The following is an 18957-nucleotide window of genomic DNA, read 5'->3' as shown; positions in this document are numbered from 1 at the left end:
AGTAGTAGATCTGCAGGCCCCGAATCAAAGAGATACATGAAAAAGTCTGCAACTAAATCACAGAAGCTTCAGTCGGAGAAACATCGTGGTCGTCACACCATCTAGCAAAATGGTGTATTCAACTGGTGTAAATTTTGCGCGTTGAGAGTCGTCGGCCCCGTGCCGCCATGGATGCAGCATCTGCAGTAAGGCCTGACACTCTGAGCGATCATTGGACAACACGTCAAGTGAAGATCATTCGGGGCTGGATGGAGGATTCCTAACCTGGGTTAACAAAGAATATCCTGCCTGTGCGGAAGGATCAGTGGTCGACGAACCAGGAGCCTTGCGGGTCTCGGGAACCACGGTTGTCAAGGCCAGAACGGGGAGATGAGGAGAATCCGGTATGGTTCTTGTTCTATCTTGGATAAGACTTAGGGAAGTAGGGATATTGGAGGAAAAGCGTACGCCAGAAGGCCGGACCAGTTCACCTGAAGAGCATCCGTCGCCCAAGCTTGTGGGTGTGAAAACCTGGAGCAAACGTCGTAAGATGGGTATTGTCAGCCGATGCGAAGAGGTTGACATGGGGGCACTTGATCTCTGCGAAGATTTGGGTGACCAGACTCGGATGTAGACTCAACTCCGTAGGGTGGACGGAGCCCCAAGAGAGCGTCTGCAATGTTGTTGGACATTCCCAGTATGTGAACGGCCTGGAGAGTGATCCTGTGATCGATCACCCACATAAAGGATGCATAGCTGGGGGGGATCGAGTACCGCCGGTACTGTGGTTTATGTACGCTACTCACTGTGGAGTTGTTGCTCTGGATTCAAACCGAGAGACCCACTAAGTACTGCTGAAAGTGGCAAAGGGCATTGAACACTGCTTGAAGTTCCGGCAGGTTCATGTCTTTGTTGCGGAAGGAAGAGTCCCAAACTCTGGATGCATGAAGCGAAGGAATGGGGCCCCCCATCCGAATAGCGACGCATCTGTTGTCATCGTGATGTTTGGCTTCGGAGGAATGAGGGGAGCCCGCTGATGATGGTCCACCACCGGAGGTGGTTGCAAACATCTGGTAGAAGAGGAACCAAGGTAGAAATTGGAATGAGGGGAGCCCGCTGATGATGGTCCACCACCGGAGGTGGTTGCAAACATCTGGTAGAAGAGGAACCAAGGTAGAAATCGGAATGAGGGGAGCCCGCTGATGATGGTCCACCACCGGAGGTGGTTGCAAACATCTGGTAGGAGAGGAACCAAGGTAGAAATCGGAATGAGGGGAGCCCGCTGATGATGGTCCACCACCGGAGGTGGTTGCAAACATCTGGTAGAAGAGGAACCAAGGTAGAAATCGGAATGAGGGGAGCCCGCTGATGATGGTCCACCACCAGAGGTGGTTGCAAACATCTGGTAGAAGAGGAACCAAGGTAGAAATCGGAATGAGGGGAGCCCGCTGATGATGGTCCACCACCGGATGTGGTTGCAAACATCTGGTAGGAGAGGAACCAAGGTAGAAATCGGAATGAGGGGAGCCCGCTGATGATGGTCCACCACCGGAGGTGGTTGCAAACATCTGGTAGAAGAGGAACCAAGGTAGAAATCGGATCACTCTTGGGGCCATACCGAGACAGGAGGTGTAGTTGAAGGAAGGAGGCTGGCCATAAATCCAAGAAGGTAGAGCCAGGCCAGCGCCAGAGGAGCCTTGGAGAGCAGGAACAAAACGGTGCATTGTTGCAGACTGAGGATGCGTTAAGGTGACAGCGTCACAACACCTTTGAGAAAATCAAGAGCTGCCCCCAGGTAGGTCAGCCGTTGTGATGGATCAAGGACCGACTTGTCATAATTGATGAGGAACCCTAGGCATGTCGTGACATCGAGGGTGAGAGAAGTGGTAGAATTTGCTTCGTCAGGGCAGCGGCCGACGATCAACCAGTAGTCTAGATATTAAAAAATAAGGATGTCGTGCTGTCGTAAGTAGGCGGCAAGAGTCTTGACGATCCTGGTGAAGACCCTTGGTGATGTTGAGAGACCGAAAGAAAGGCCCGAAACTGAAAGGTCCAGTCACAGTACTCGAACGGGAGTTACTTGCGGTGTTGCTTGTGTATCAGGATATTCGAAGATATGCATCCTGTAGATCTTCAAAGTGGCCCAGCACAGAACAGGTAGAGAGAGTAGGACCATGCTCAGAGTCTCCATTCGAAACTGCCTCGGCCTGACGAACTTGTTGAGCAGTTTCAGATTGATTATTGGTTGCCATTTTCCCGGGTCTTTTTTGGGTGCGAGAAAAAAAGACAAAAGGAAGCCAGTGGATGGCTCATTTGTGTAACAATGCTGCAATCTCCTCCTCCAGAGCCAGGCACTTGAGTTTGTCACATGGAGGAGGTGTGGAGTGGAAGACCATCCTGGACGGCGGGGAGCTTGTGAACTCAAGGAAGTAGTTGTGAGCAATGGTAGAGAGGACCCAGCTGTCCGGGGTGATTTCCCGTCAGAACCTGATGAAGTTGCCCAGGCGACCGCTGACGGGTTCGGGATCGGCGGCCGCCAAAGGCAAAAGGAAGTATTCACCGACGCCGTCCCCCATAGGACCGGGGGCATGGCATGAAGAACCATGGCCGGGAGAGAACGGCTGAAAACTTCTTGGAGCCGATGTAGGAGGAGCTCGCTGCTGGGCCAATGACTGAATAGCCACCCGGACTGGACGGTTAAAGGGGCGAGCAACCGGTGGTGCCTGGTTCACTCGTCTTCTCAGCCATGGTGGAGGCTGACGGTGTGGAGGTGCAGGTTCACAAATTGATATTTTCTTAGCAGTCTCCAAACGTTTTATCTCCGACTCGAGGACTTCAGTGCACTTCTCAGCAAAGAGATCACCCCCAGAAGGTGGAGGCTCATAAGCCTATTCTTGACGGACCCATAGGGGATATCCATGGTGTCTACCACGTTGGATCTGCAGGTACAAGCGGCCAGAATGGAAATGCAAGTGAACTGTTCAAAGATCATTCAAGTCCCTCATCAAGGCTTCGTAAAGATAGGGCCGAAAAGTCTGGAGAGACCGGAGAGTCTTCTTTACAGGCCCGGGCAATACACTCAGATAGAAGGACAAGAAAGCCCAAACATCGGAAGCCAAAGCGGGATGCCGTATCAATGCGACGGAGGGATACAGGTCAAGCGTAGCTTTGTCCTTATCCCGGAAGGTTTTCGCCTAGCCAGACTCAAATGAGATCTTGTCTCTGGCAGCGTTAGAAATATCTGGGGTTAACAGGAAGCGAGAAACATCCGTCCGAGGAAACCGGTAATAAGATGAAGCTCTGGGCAGGAATGCATGCCAGTGTTTATCCTTCACCAGGGCATTCATCATTTCCACACAAGAACAGTCCAGGGGAATATCTGGAAAGACGGGCTCAGCTGACTCATGGCGTACAGGGTGGCACTTGATCTCTGCTCTGTTCATGTTCTGTTGTCACCATCCTCAGAAGAGTGGGGTTGAAGGCCAAGTTCAGAGGGAGGCGGATCACCTTGAGTCGGGCTTGGTCTGGCACTGGAACTTATTGGGGAGATAGATCTGGACGAACAGAAGTCACACCGGACTCAGAAGGACGCCCGTGAGTAGGAGGCGGAACGGCCGGGAGAGGATCCGGATCAGGCCCCGTCACCACTGGCTGCGGCTTAGAGTCTATCTTGCTGGCGAGCAACGAGAAGGCCTCCGAAAGAGACTGGAGAGTCGCCATCCATGGAGGCTGATCCGGCTGGGAATGGCGTCTCTTCTTGGTCTTGGATGAGGAAGAAGCCGAGGAGGATCACTTGGCTTTGCACTTCTTGGACTTTGTCGAAGCGGGGGACTGGAGGCCAGCACAGGCGGAGGAAGGGCCGGGCAAGGATCCCCCGAAAGGTTGGTCGTCTCTAGCGAAGAACGTCTGAGATCAAGATTAGTAGGCTCATGACCGGAATCCACCGGCAGGTTGGAGCTGCAAATGAGCTGACGGAAACCCCGGTGATGTAACAGTACAGAAGGGGCACCATCGTCCGAGGCAATGGGAGGCTTAAAAGCATACAGGGTTGTAGGCTCACCCGTGACTGAAGCGGTGGAGCATGGCGATCCCCCTGTGGAGCCCGCTGTCCACCTGGAGGGAGTAGACTGGCCCGACTTCCGAGCGGATGTCACCCGGCGAACAGGGGCTGGGGCAGACGGCGGACCGTCCTCGCAGGCCCTAAGGAGCCATCAGTCAGTAGGGCCATCCGGGGATGCGGTAGGCATGCCCGGAACCTTCAGCATAACAGGAAGGGACAGCTCATTACTCCCAACGATAGTGATCAAAGGCATTGATGCAGAAAATCCGTTCAACCCGATGAATAGGTGTAGCCTCGGGGCCCACCACCTCAGGCCCATTGACTGCTGGGCTGCCCACAGCCGCCGGGAGTGGGCATTGAAGACGACGACAGAAGTCCAGCAGGCTTGTCTCGGTGGTGGGTGGTAGTCATCAGTGATCAAGGGCTTTATTAAGGAACCACACCCTCAGCCTGATCAATCCTGGTAGTGGTCATCAGAGATCAAAGGCTTAGCGGTACTTCGGTCCGCCTGATCTATAGAGGCTGTTTTGATCTAGGAGTTTCAGTACTCTGGTTCTCTCTAGTCAAGGAGGGTATCCGATCAGGTATTGTGGTACTCCCGTCTGCCTGATCATGACAATCCAGGCCCGGGATGCCTCTGCCCTGGCCTACTCGGATCTCTCCTGGTCAAGGCCATTAATCAGTAAACGCAAAACCGCACCACAGGGGAGTGGGCGGCTCACTAAGCCCTGCTCAGCGGCCACACCTGAACTGCGTTGGGCCATTATTATTCGAACGCGAGCACCACATAGTGAGCAAAGGGCCCTATATGATGTATAGAAAAAAAAGGGGCAGAAAAGAACCACCAGAAAACATAGCATGCAAGAAATGAAATAAGCACTCTTACTAATAGACAAGAAAACACTTCATTTCGTAAAAGGTATCAAGTCAAATCAATAGCACGAAAGGTACGGAACTTGAGAATTTGAGGAGTCATAAAAGACACATCCATAAACTATAGGCGCTGAGAAAAGAAGGATGAACATGGCAGCGGGACCCCATTGCATTGTGGTGGGTCAGGGGGCAGCATGCATAATCAAGTCTTTTCAGCGAATTGTAATAGGCACATGGAAAATTTGGATATGTAAGCTGGACAGGGTTATGTGAACACAGGAGACTGCACAATATACGCTTCTAAGGCTTTGTTTGGGCACTTCCAACTTCAAAATTAGAGAACTGCAATTATGTCAATCCTTCAATGTTATAAATTTTGATTTGTATTATGAATATATGCGACAAATTAAGAAAAGACAGCTCATGATTTTTGTCAGGTGACATTTTTGATCTGGTAGACAACACCATTGTTCTTCTGGTCTCAAAGTATTTCATGATCTGGGCCGTTTTCCAATACCCAACTTCGTCTCCGTCTCAGTCTTTGTCCCTGAAACCAATCCCCGATTGTGAGCCTGAAGCGTTTAAATCAAATTGGATTATAAGTTATTGCTCTCTTGGATCTTATAGTGTTTTGTGGCACTATTAGACTAATGAGTGTGCTTACAGCTTCAAAGTCAGGTAGTAAAAAAAACAGTTGAAGCAAGAGACGGAGCTGAAGTTGAGTATTGGAAAACAGCCCTGGCTTACTAGAATAAAAAAATGAAATGCCAAAGGAGAGTTAGTTTTGTACAATACAGATACCGGTGGGCTATGCTATCCAACATGGAGATGAAAACGTAATTAATTGCTGACAGCAGGGGAAATACATGCACGTCGGAACTTCACTCAATGTACTCATAATGCAATTAAGTTTCTGAGGCCCCTTTTGTTAGAGACAATCATCGCGGGACGTCTCCATGTTTACTGCTTTGTGTCACAACCTATGAACTTCATTCCAGTCTTGGATTGGAAAATTTGCATCACGTGGTGAATGATTACATCATTCACGAACAATTTTTAAATGTGGCGAATTTCGCACAAAGAGCTTCCCCAACAGTTAAAAAGTTTGCTCTTTCAACCCAAATTTTTTAAAAAACTGCAGGATAACATGTGGAGAACCTTTACATTTGTCATCTCTAGTTATTTGTGCACTCAATTCTGTTCAGAAAATATATTCCCGCAGTTGCTGGAATGAAATGAAAGAATTTAAGGGTTCAGCTGACGGCTATCTTTAAAAACAAGTTGTTTTTAATATATTTGATAAATAGAATTGCAGAAGGGTTTTCCTACAATTAACCACTTCATGCCGGGGCATTTTTCAACGTTGATGATGCTGGGCCCGGCATGACTATCATTTGTTCCGTTTTCAAAATCCTTCAAAAATTCATCATTCCATTTAACGGTCGTTTATAGCCGCACAAAGTAATCTTTAGACACTACTACAAGTTGACAGGTGACCTTCATTGACGCCTGAGTATTTCAGTCAGGCCTGCAGCCTTGTAAACAGAGCCCAGATTGTGCGGTGTTATACAACTGTCTTTTGTTCATGAACCTGGCTCAGTGCACAGATGACCTCTTTTCAATAGGGGCCAGATTAACGTGCAGCGGTGCTGTGTGGCTCATCGCTGCGGTGGAGAGCTTTTGTCCCTGGTGGTAATCCGCTTGCTCTAAATGCCCTAAACCCTGGTATACGGTTTCAAAACAATGCTGGATTATCACCCCGTTTGAGAGTGAAAAATGCCCGTAATGCCCAGCAGCCTGGTCTTTTGTTCGGAGTACGGTCTTTTGTTACAGGGCCCTGTTTCCTTTGTCCGAGTTCGGAGACCTCGGCCACGCATATAAACCATACGGGTCCGATTTCGGAGTCCCCGGCTGGTAGTGGTTAAAGAAGATACAAAGGTGAAGAAAATTTGTGTTTAAGAAAAATTCATCCCAGCTACGCATTTTAAAAGAGGTCCTTGGGACTTGGCCGATTACCTTGTATTATCAGGAGAAAAAAGGATGGGGACCTAACCCTTGTTATATTAAAGACGAATGTTGTATTGACTGTGTTCTCATGACCGAGGTCAGACTAATTTGTCTGAACCCAAACAGCTCCGGGGGGGGCGGTTAGAATCTGCCCCTCCTTATCTTCCAATATCCTCACAGTGCAATTTTTAAAACACCAAACCTTAAGGAAATTTTCTAGTAATAAGTTTCAGTCATTTTGATCCCAATTTGGTGAATATCAGACATGTTCCTTTCGTGTGCTACACCTATTTTTTCAAAAGAGCTCATCGGCCCAAAATGCCAACTTTTCCAAATGATGTGAATGCAAGCCGAAACAAACATGGCCTTAAAATGACAGCAACAATAAAGCCATACCTCTGTTCTGATCATAATGAACATGTCTACATGCATGTCAAGTCTAAGAAAGATCGGGCATAGAAAGCCGAGTTTAAAATGGGGAGTGGGGATGAAATGGTCTGAAACAATGTTCTGTTAAATTGTCTGGGGAAAAACAGCTATTTTATGGCTAAATAATTTTTTCAATTGCCAAATTTTTCAAAAGATATTCTTACAGCACCTTTGCCTATGAATTCAGTGTTGCTCATTTCTCTAAACACATCAGAAGAAATAAAAAACCAACATAACAGTGCCAACATACATGTAAAATACATGTATGTTCCTTACTTCTGATATATCCCCGAGGTTTGAGAAAGAATCAATCACTACTTACCCACACATCTTCATCAAGAAAATTGACTCTTCAGGATGGCAGATCATTGTGATTGCAGCACTGAAAGAAGGGAATAACAAATTTTGTTAAATCTTCAGCAATTTGGTGCAATGATTTGATGTTTGTAAGTAACTCCAGAAACAAGACACATGGCTCACACAAACATCTTCCAATTTACCCTGCCATGTGTGACTACCATGCATGATATTACTGAGACTAGGAGTTAGGATTGGTCTCTCCATCTTGGATGGTGTCAGGCTCACGTCTACCTGCTTCTTTTGTAACTAAAGCCAGAGCTAGGATTGGTCACTCAAGCCTGGATGGTGGCAGGCTCATGCCCACCTGCTTCTTTTGTTGATAAAGCCAGAGATAGGATTGGTCACTTAAGCCCTGATGGTGTCAGGCTCAAGATAAACTCAACCCTAGTAAAAGGCTCAACAACTAGGACCGGTCACTCAAGTCAGGATGGTGTCAGGCTCAAGATAAACTCAACCCTAGTAAGAGGCTCAAGAACTAGGACTGGTCACTCAAGCCTGGACGGTGTCAGGCTCGAGATAAACTCAAGCCTGGTAAGAGGCTCAACAACTAGGACTGGTCACTCAAGCTCTGATGGTGTCAGGCTCAAGATAAACTCAAGCCTGGTAAGAAGCTCAAGAGCCAGGACTGGTCACTCAAGCCTGGATGGCGACAGGCTCAAGATAAACTCAAGCCTGGTAAGAGGCTCAAGACCTCGGACTGGTCACTCAAGCCCTGATGGTGTCAGGCTCAAGTTTAACTCAACCCTAGAAAGAGGCTCAACAGCTAGGACCGCTCACACAAGCCTGGACGGTGTCAGGCTCAAGATAAACTCAAGCCTGGTAAGAGGCTCAAGACCTCGGACTGGTCACTCAAGCCTGGATGGTGTCAGGCTCAAGATAAACTCAACCCTAGTAAGAGGCTCAACAGCTAGGACTGGTCACTCAAGCCTGGATGGTGGCAGGCTCATGCCCACCTGCTTCTTTTGTTGATAAAGCCAGAGATAGGATTGGTCACTTAAGCCCTGATGGTGTCGGGCTCAAGATAAACTCAAGCCTGGTACGAGGCTCAACAACTAGGACTGGTCACTCAAGCCTGGATGGTGTCAGGCTCGAGATAAACTCAACCCTAGTAAGAGGCTCAACAGCTAGGACCGGTCACTCAAGCCAGGATGGTGTCAGGCTCAAGATAAACTCAAGCCTAGTAAGAGGATCAACAACTAGGACTGGTCACTCAAGCCTGGATGGTGTGAGGCTCGAGATAAACTCAACCCTAGTAAGAGGCTCAACAGCTAGGACCGGTCACTCAAGCCTGGACGGTGTCAGGCTCGAGATAAACTGAAGCCTGGTAAGAGGCTCAAGACTTCAGACTGGTCACTCAAGCCCTGATGGTGTCAGGCTAAAGATAAACTCAACCCTAGTAAAAGGCTCAACAACTAGGACCGGTCACTCAAGTCAGGATGGTGTCAGGCTCAAGATAAACTCAACCCTAGTAAGAGGCTCAACAACTAGGACTGGTCACTCAAGCCAGGACGATGTCAGGCTCAAGATAAACTCAAGCCTCATAAGAGGCTCAAGACTTCAGACTGGTCACTCAAGCCCTGATGGTGACAGGCTCAAGATAAACTCAACCCTACTAAGAGGCTCAACAGCTAGGACTGGTCACTCATGCCTGGATGGTGACAGGCTCAAGATAAACTCAACCCTGGTAAGAAGCTCAAGACCTCGGACTGGTCACTCAAGCCAGGACGGTGTCAGGCTCAAGTTTAAATCAACCCTGGAAAGAGGCTCAAGAACTAGGACTGGTCACTTAAGCCTAGACGGTATCAGGCTCAAGATAAACTCAAGCCTGGTAAGAAGCTCAAGAGCCAGGACTGGTCACTTAAGCCTGGATGGTGTCAGGCTCAAGATAAACTCAACCCTAGTAAGAGGCTAAAGAACTAGGACTGGTCACTCAAGCCTGGACGGTGTCAGGCTCGAGATAAACTCAAGCCTGGTATGAGGCTCAACAACTAGGACTGGTCACTCAAGCCCTGATGGTATCAGGCTCAAGATAAACTCAAGCCTAGTAAGAGGCTCAACAGCTAGGACCGGTCACTCAAGCCAGGATGGTGTCAGGCTCAAGATAAACTCAACCCTAGTAAGAGGCTCAACAGCTAGGACTGGTCACTCAAGCCAGGACGGTGTCAGGCTCAAGATAAACTCAAGCCTCATAAGAGGCTCAAGAACTAGGACTGGTCACTCAAGCCTGGATGGTGTCAGGCTCAAGATAAACTCAACCCTAGTAAGAGGCTCAACAGCTAGGACTGGTCACTCAAGCCTGGATGGCGACAGGCTCAAGATAAACTCAAGCCTGGTAAGAGGCTCAAGACCTCGGACTGGTCACTCAAGCCCTGATGGTGTCAGGCTCAAGTTTAACTCAACCCTAGAAAGAGGCTCAACAGCTAGGACCGCTCACACAAGCCTGGACGGTGTCAGGCTCAAGATAAACTCAAGCCTGGTAAGAGGCTCAAGACCTCGGACTGGTCACTCAAGCCTGGATGGTGTCAGGCTCAAGATAAACTCAACCCTAGTAAGAGGCTCAACAGCTAGGACTGGTCACTCAAGCCAGGATGGTGTCAGGCTCAAGATAAACTCAAGCCTACTAAGAGTATCAAGAACTAGGACTGGTCACTCAAGCCTGGATGGTGTCAGGCTCAAGATAAACTCAAGCCTGGTAAGAGGCTCAAGACCTCGGACTGGTCACTCAAGCCCTGATGATGTCAGGCTCAAGATAAACTCAACCGCAGTAAGAGGCTCAACAGCTCGGACTGGTTACTCAAGCCAGGATGGCGTCAGGCTCAAGATAAACTCAAGCCTAGTAAGAGGCTCAAGAACTATGACTGGTCAATTAACCCTGGACGGTGTCAGGCTCAAGATAAACTCAAGCCTGGTAAGAAGCTCAAGAGCCAGGACTGGTCACTTAAGCCTGGATGGTGTCAGGCTCAAGATAAACTCAACCCTAGTAAGAGGCTCAAGAACTAGGACTGGTCACTCAAGCCTGGATGGTGTCTGGCTCGATGAGCAAGTTCCACCTGGTAAGAGGCTCTTTAAGGCTTACACCTAAAGAGGCTCACAAGCTTGGTCTGGTCACTCAAGCCTGGATGGTTTGAGGCTCAAGTCCACCTGCTTGTTCATGTTGATTAGACCAGAGCAAGAATTGGCTACTCAATCCTGGGAGGTGTCAGGTTCATGTCTACCTGCTTCTTTTGTTGCTAAAGCCGGAACTAGAATTGGTCACTCAAGCCTGTTTGGTTAGATGCTCACGTTCAGTTGCTGGTTCTTGTTGCTGAGACCAAAGCAAGGATTGGTTACTCCAGTCTGGTTGGTTTGAAGCCACAGTTACTCTAGCCTAGTTTGAGGCTGAAGAGCTATACTCAAGCCTGGATGTTTTGAAGCTCAAGTCCATCAACTGGTTCATGCTGACAAGCTCAGACCAAGGATTGGTCACTCAATCCTGGCAGGTTTGAGGCCCAAGTCCAGCCACCGGCTGGTTCATATTTCTGAGAGAAGACCCAGGTTAGTCAATTAAGCCTGAACGGTCTGAGGATGAAGTCCAGCCGTTTCTGAAATTAGAGCTAGAGTTGGTCACTCAATCCTGGACGGTTTGCAGCTCAAGTCCACCTGCTGGTTCATGTTGCTGAGACTAAAGCTAGGGTTGGTCACTTGAATAGTGCCCCAGCTTCTGACTTGTCAGCAGGTATAAATGAAGTCAAGAAATGAATCAGAACTTGAACAGTTCAGTGTTCGTGCTCACATGATAAGCCAAGAGAAAACAAGTTCTAGCTAGGGTCCAATAATCACATGACTACTATGCACAAAATTTGCCAAGCATATCAGTTATTAAACTCAGTATTGTTTGAGGCTCAAATTCACTCAAGTCTTGTAAGCGACTCAAGAGCTTGGACTGGTCACTCAAGTCTGAATTGTGTGAGGCTGAAATCCAGCCATTACTGAGATTAGAGCTATGATGGTTATACTCTCATGTCAATCAGCTGGTTTAAGTTGCTCAGACTAACACATAGGCCTTTAACCACTTGCTGCCGGAAACCCTGTTTCGAGCACCATGGGTTTATATGCAGAGAAGGAGTGCCGAAAATGGGACAAAAGAGCTGATCGGTGTAACAAAAGACCGTACTCAGAACAAAAGACCTGCTGCTGGGAACGGCCATCATTTTTCGGCTTGCAATTTTGAAGGTAATCAGTCACTGTTTTGAAACAGTATACCACTGTTTTGGGGCATAGCGCACCCGCGGATTATCAGCGGGGACAAAAGTGCTCCAGTGCCCCACTGATAAGCAACACAGCACCGCTGCATGCTAATCCAACCTCGTTTGAAAAGATGCCACTCGCATTCACTGAGAACAAAGGAAATTACACAACACCTCACAAATTCTGGGCTCTCTTTACAGGGCGGCAGGCCTGGCTGAAATATTCAGGAGTCAATGAAGGTCACCTGTCAGCTTAGAGTAGCCACCACACAGTCATTCGTGTGGGTGTAAACGTCCATTAAATGAAATGATGAATTTTTGAAGAACACTGAAAAACTTGAAAATCGCCCTTAAGTATGGACTGCATTTTTTAAAAGCACCCGGCAGCATGTGGTTAAGGTTCAACGCTCACGTCCACCCACTGGTTCACATTGGATCCATGAACAATATTGCCTCAATCCAAGCTTGTATTGAAAGTGAAATGGATGGGGCTTTTTACTGCAATACTAACAGAAATGTAACATACAGTGTACATGTACAATGTAGATGATCACTCTTCTATTCAGAGATTCATGATAACTTGAAATAAAAAACAGAACGTCAAAAAGCAACAACAGTGAACCCTGGTTCAGGAAGACGAATGTGGAATACAACACTTTGCTGTAAGGCATGAGGTCAAAATACAGACGGTTTAGAAACAGTTCAACGGTTGGTGTTAATCCCCCTTCATTCCGTTCGTCTTTTGGTGTTGGACAGTTCAACGGTTTGAAAAGAACCGTCTGTCCTGGACTGTCTAGCTTCACGAGCAACCCTGACAACAATGGAGTTTGTGGCTTACACAGCCATAGTTGTGAACAAAAGATCCTATTCAAGGAGAACTTCACTGGCTCCGGTCAGCCTTCCTGGGCTGGCCGTGAGGATTAGTGGTTAACACCTTGTGATAGAGACGCAAAATCAACTGCATTCTAGGCTACAGACATTTATCTAGCTTTAGATACGTTTTGAGTGGGTATTTCATGACAAAAAGGCATCGCCCCAAGATAATTGTTCGTGTTTAAGCATTTTTTAGACTGGAAAATAAATGCGTTTATATGGGAGTGACGGGAAATGCCAAACATGGTTGCCTCATTTTAACACCTAATCTATCGTCTATGAAAGGAAATATTCACATACACGCAATATGAATTTATTTGGAACTTCTGTCACGTGTACCATATTCTTTGAAGGTAATAAAAATAAATGTCCAACTCCGCATCAAATAGTGCTGCAAGTATGTGTTCGGTTCAGACAGGGCTTGGACATTTTTTGCCGAACTTCGGATCGGTTGGGGTTCAGACATGTACACACATGTACAAGTACAATGCACATTGAGACATCGAAAGGCCTATAAATTTTTTCTACGTATAAAATTATGAATCTGCTATCTCTTTTGATCTGCAAGCAACTTTGATTTGAATACCTTTTTTATAAACGTTTTCCCCAAGAGTTTGTTTATGAGTACATTCTATATAAAGTTATCGTCGAGGGTGTGTTAGTTTCCGACCGTGTTTTGCCGACCAGAAGCGGTTGTGTTCGGACCACACTTGACTCAACAAAACCATCGTAAGATTTGTGCAAATAGAAAAAAAACGGATTCTCAATTAGGACTTTCCTCCAGTACAAAATACAAGATTAAAATCAAATTTCGAGCAAATTGTATTTGGTTATTTTTGCGAAATAGATGGCTTTTGAAAACTATGAAAATGGCTTTCGTTGCATATCTGAGGGGGAACCTTTCCAGGGACGGCGTGCACGTGACCAAAGGAGTGATTTTCCATCAGCCTCTTTTGAATGGAAAACAGCATTTTGTTATTTCAGATCTGGAAAATTCCATTACAACACATTCGCATTAAGATCAAACCCTTCATGGTCAAATGAAAGGCAAGTTAGGCCACCGCGCGAACAAAAATCTCCTCGCACGCTGCACTAAAGCACAGCATAAGCGAACCGCTTGGCAAAAATTTCATGCGGGGATGCCTTGGATCGAGCGCGAGTGCGACTGTGATCAGCATCCCACCAAAATTCGTTTTGCACTCCATTTATGAGACCATAGGCCTAATATGGAACGTCATTACCTTAATATGGAACGTAAGGGCGTGACTATCGGAGATTGGCAAATAAACTAATAAATCTGAATATATATGAGCACGATTGGATGTAGTGAGAATTTTAAAAATGTTATGCAGCGACAATGCCGTACGTTGCGTGTTCTTGGTTGATTTCTGAGTGATTCTCACCATATGCTTTTTACAACCATCTCATGATGCCGGCCATTGTAAGTTTCAGTATGTTTACGCACGTGTGGAGCATGCCGTACGCCTCACTATCCATTTTTCGTTGTGTTTGTTTTTTATTAAGTTTTCTTGCATTTTTGTACGTTTTCCCGTAAAGTAAAGAGCTATTGTTATGACTAATCCACCAGACCGCAGAAGTCTATGATGCCGTAATGCGATGAGCTGTCCATTGTTTGCTGGAAGCTGCACAGTGCAAGGTGTACTCGACCGCAACGGTTTGGCCAGCCTTGCTGAAGCGTTCGTCTGTTCAATGTTCGATGTTGACCGTCCGTGAGGCTTACCGTTTACAAAGCATTGAACGCTTTCAAAAGCGTTTGTATTTTGACCTCACGCCTAAAACAACCGGATAAAATGTGCCAGTAATATTGAAATACAACTTCAGCAGTGAAAGATTGAGCTTGTTTTCTTCTTTGACTGAAACATGTCAGTATCTCTCTGGTTTTGAATTCAATGAGGTCAAAATGTTTTAATGTTGCCAACCTTTCTTACACTCTCAAATAAACCAGTTTAAGATCTGAAATGCATACCTAACTTCCTAATGGTTTAAAGATAGGCTAAGGTGGGTACACTTAGGACAAGGTGGAGTGAGGACTTTGGTTAATGATAGTTTAATTAACATCACCTGAACGATGGATGGTTCGGAACATCTAGTCGATGGACTGATCTGCGTATGAAATCCAAGACTTCGATGCCCCTTCCAAAAGTTTTCCATAACCCTGAATAGGAAAAGAAAACATCAGGATATAATATTTTTACTAGTGACAGCAATAGGATAAACAGATTTTTATATAGGATCAATCAACTGATAGCAGAGCAGGATGGAACAATCGCACAGATCCATCAAACACACCAAAGACAATGTCTGTCCATGTACAAGATGTTGGTGCAATCTGAAGAGGCCTCCAAAAAATAAAATCATAAAACATGAGGCAGTGCAGTGGTTGACATCCAAGAATCGGATATTCCCTGACCCAAGACTCATTTTTGCTCTTAGTCCTTAGTAGAGTGCGTGAGAAGAGAGCAAGCTAGGGTTGGTGCAGACGTGGTCTTTTGATAACCCAAAGGCCACGTCATCTACTTCAGGTGAATGCAATAGCAAAGTAAATTAGTTACCGAGAACAGAGGCATTACTACAACCCCCCCCCCCAAGTTATCGAGAAAGGAGAAAAAAAAGGGTGCATAATAGTCCATCTTAGATTTGGTCAGTGCTCACTATGACAAAACCCCGCTGAATGTTCTCCTCTGGAAAATGAGGGCATCCAAAGTGCCCCCCCCCGCAAAGTTAACCCCACCTACACCAGTAAGTAAACATGAAAATTCTCACCCTAGCTGTTACCCTCAACTTGCAGAGTGCATTTCAGTGATGCGTTGTGATTCCAACAGGTGCCGTATGGTGTCAGCGTCAGGACATTCACGAGTACTGCAAGCAGAGAGGTAGACAAGTCAGGATACTCAATCGTGTCACACCACAGTCGGGCATCGGTGCTGTGAACGTAACAAAAAATTCAACATGTGGACATTAACGTTTACTGAACAGAACGATCAAACACATCAGCATTCAACCCAAAGACCACTGTGTCGACTGTGAAGTTCGGAGGTGGCAGCATTATGCTGTGGGGTTGTTTCTCTAAAAGTGGGTCTGGCAATCTCGTAAAAGAGGAATTATGAAGAAGGCGCAGTACATCAAGATTCTGCAGGAAAATCTCCATCTCGGCCCCAACTGGGCATACCAATAGGACAAGGATAACAGTGTGGATGTGCTACCCTGATCAAGCCAAAGCCCAGACCCGAATCCCATTGAAAACCTGTGGAAAACCCTCAACACCAAGGTGCAACCCCGCAGGCCCTCCAACCCGAAAGAGCTAGAGGTCTTCCCCAAGGAAGAGTGGGCCCAGATTCCTGTGGAACAGTGCCAAACACTTGTGAACAGCTACACAAACTGCCTAGATGCTGTAATCAAGAACAACTGCTTTGCGATTGAATATTAACGGTGATATTAACTCTTATTGATAAAGGGTATATATGAATAATTCTGAGCATGTCAGAATTTAATTAATGTAGTATTTTCTTTGTTATGCAAATGAGGTGGAACCAAAGCCTTTAGTCATTAAAACCTGACAGCTAAAAGTTTTTAACTATGCCCCAAATATTATGTACCGACCTTTCATTCTTTAGAAAAACACAAAACCAAAAATTTATAAGGGGTACGAATAATTTTGTTGTTAACTGTAAACATCTTGGAGTGTTTGTGTAAGTTTGTCACAAAGGATGGTAATACGTCCCATGGTTTGCTTTGGGGATGGTCTCTCTGTTGAACAAATGACAAGGTGAAGAAATTCCTTACGTTAGATTTGAAGATTTGAAACAGTGCCCTCAAGAATTCCAGAGATGGCGCTGCCTTCTTTTGCAAAACTGTTTCTTCAAGGGTTCCCAGAAAATGACAGGGATACGCTGTTTCAACTTTTGGCGGATTTCAACCACAGATATAGTGGACGTTCTTTGGCCTGACATTCCAACTGAAGGGGTCACCATTGTCTGCGGCCAAAAAGAAGACACCGAATTGCACAATTAGAAGCATGGTTGGTACATGAACTACGTGTAGCACTACACTTGCATCAGTGAAGATGAAGAACAATGGTGGTGCTCTACAAATTCCCACATATATGTACATACTGCACCTGCCGCTAGAGGACTGGTGAGGAGAAAGATGTGATTTAGTGCAGGGCTTCCCCTGCCCATTCAAATGTAAACCATCCAATCTCATTTGTCTTTTAATGACCATGCACTTACCAGTATACATGTAAGCAGTTAATTTTTTGGCCAATGCTGCCACCTCACGTGAAAAAAATTAACAAAAATTTGAGAAGGAAAATGAATAACCCCAGTCTGAGGCATATATGGAATGACTTCACACTGTCCTGAGCGGCAAAGAAGGTCACAAAATGAAAGATTTGAGAAAAATGAAATTAGACTGAATGTTCAAAGACCGATAAAAAGAATTCCAGTCTCTTTGAAAATAGTAATTTAACTTTTTTTTTCAGAGATATGTAATACAAAACTGCCGGAAACTGCTTGCTGACTATAGGGACCAAAAATACAAATCACAAAATATGGAGGGCCTGACGTTTTGATTCTAGCAGAATCTTTCTCAAAGGCAAAAGAGTCTGCTAGGATTGAAGCATCAAGCACTCCATATTTTGTAATTGCTTTTTTTTTTCACACGTTAAAACGATATTGGGCCAGAAATAAAGGAAAGACAAGCTTGCCTGCGGCTTGGCGTGAACTGACTTGGATGGAGCTCCTTGATGTCGGAGAGGTTAACATCCTGGTGGTCAGAACAGCGAAGGGTGGTTGTTGGAGAGATGAATTGGATCGGCTCCATCAAGGTAGACCCATGGGACATTTTGTACTCTGTCATCAACAAAGCTCAGGAAATATGAGGTGAAAGTTAAGAGTTGAAGACAATGTAACTTTCGGATGTTCCACCCGCTTCCTAACTCAAGTGAAACCATGAAAGAAGTTTTTGGAACTTTTAACCATATGCTACCAGGTTTAATTTGAAGTTGCATAATACCCAGGGGGGGATTTCAAGTCTAAAATTCTACATATTTCCATCTTATGACAACATTTGCTGCATGAAGCACACGTGTATCATGAAAGTTTTAACACCAAAACATGCACGGTTACATTGCAGCATGGTTGTAGACATTGATCAACAGCCCTGTGCGTCCTGCAAAAACACATGAATGACCGTGGAGTAGTTGGTTCCCGACTTATGTACAATATTCCTATTCATACAACCACTGCAATCGGGAACCACTGACTGACATGACAGACTTGAATTCAAGGCTGTGTGATGAATGTGCTAAACGCCCACAAAAGGTGCACAGGGCGATGCAGTGAAGCAAGCACAAATCGATTCACACACCCACAGAAGGTGTGTGTTCAGACAGTTCACTGTGCCGTGCAGTACTTGGTACGCGTGGTGCTGCTGGATCTGGTCGTTTTGACGATCATACAAAAGCATGCAGCCTTGTTTTTAAGGCTACTACGGGAAAGGAGCTGTACACACGCATCCTTTGCGTGACCGTCATTGAAGTGGAATTTACAGAGGTGAAAATCAATGCGTTCCCGTTTGCGTTTTCTTTTCCAGCCTTTCCTTTCGAGTCAGAAGGGAAAATCTGAATTTCAGAGGTCTGTTTAAAAAAAAAAGGGAAATCCCGATAAAATCGGAAAAGTGGCATCTCTGACGAATACATCATCAATTCTGGCAATCTGTAAACGCCTACAAAGAGAATGACGTACCACTGTACCGGTGTTGGCAGACCCTAGTTATACAGTATTCTGTGCACGGCTGATTCTGTAGCCCCTGGGGTGGTTCCTACACAGCCTTGTTCTCAGGTCGACTGTATCATCAGCCTGGGATGAGCTCCATGTACACCTCTTCTTCAGTTTCTGGGCAAGGAAACACACGGGAAATTTTTCCTGCCAGGGTTGCTATGGGAAACCAATCAATGCCATCATTCAGTCAACTTTATTTCAATGTTAAAAAAATAAACACAGAGTCTTAACGACACACCTATGACTGTTGTCATATTTGAAAGTCATTAGGTTCAAGCACGGACCATTTACCCAGGGATGTGCAACCACGAGCAGCCCCAGTGCAAACACATGCACGACCTTGGTTCCA

At 46.1% G+C, this 18957-nt stretch overlaps 1 pseudogene across 1 annotated transcript in view; it reads right to left on the bottom strand.

The window, feature by feature from the left end:
* LOC110989431 (uncharacterized) overlaps window positions 1–18957 on the bottom strand; it is a 36012-nt pseudogene that overhangs the window by 3180 nt on the left and 13875 nt on the right. Inside the window, exons 3-7 of the transcript XR_015426299.1 lie at window positions 17534–18764; window positions 16612–16802; window positions 15592–15752; window positions 14890–14983; window positions 7671–7730 (exon numbers count right to left, since the gene is read on the bottom strand). The product of XR_015426299.1 is annotated as an uncharacterized LOC110989431 (transcript). The remainder of the gene's footprint in view (window positions 1–7670; window positions 7731–14889; window positions 14984–15591; window positions 15753–16611; window positions 16803–17533; window positions 18765–18957) is intronic.

This window comes from Acanthaster planci, linkage group LG09, assembly GCF_054643075.1.
Source record: "Acanthaster planci isolate LZ-2023a linkage group LG09, COTS_SCS, whole genome shotgun sequence".
In the NCBI taxonomy this organism is placed as follows: Eukaryota; Metazoa; Echinodermata; class Asteroidea; order Valvatida; family Acanthasteridae; genus Acanthaster; species Acanthaster planci.
The sequence above is the reverse complement of the archived record's forward strand: the minus strand, read 5'-3'. Positions and strand labels throughout refer to the sequence as shown.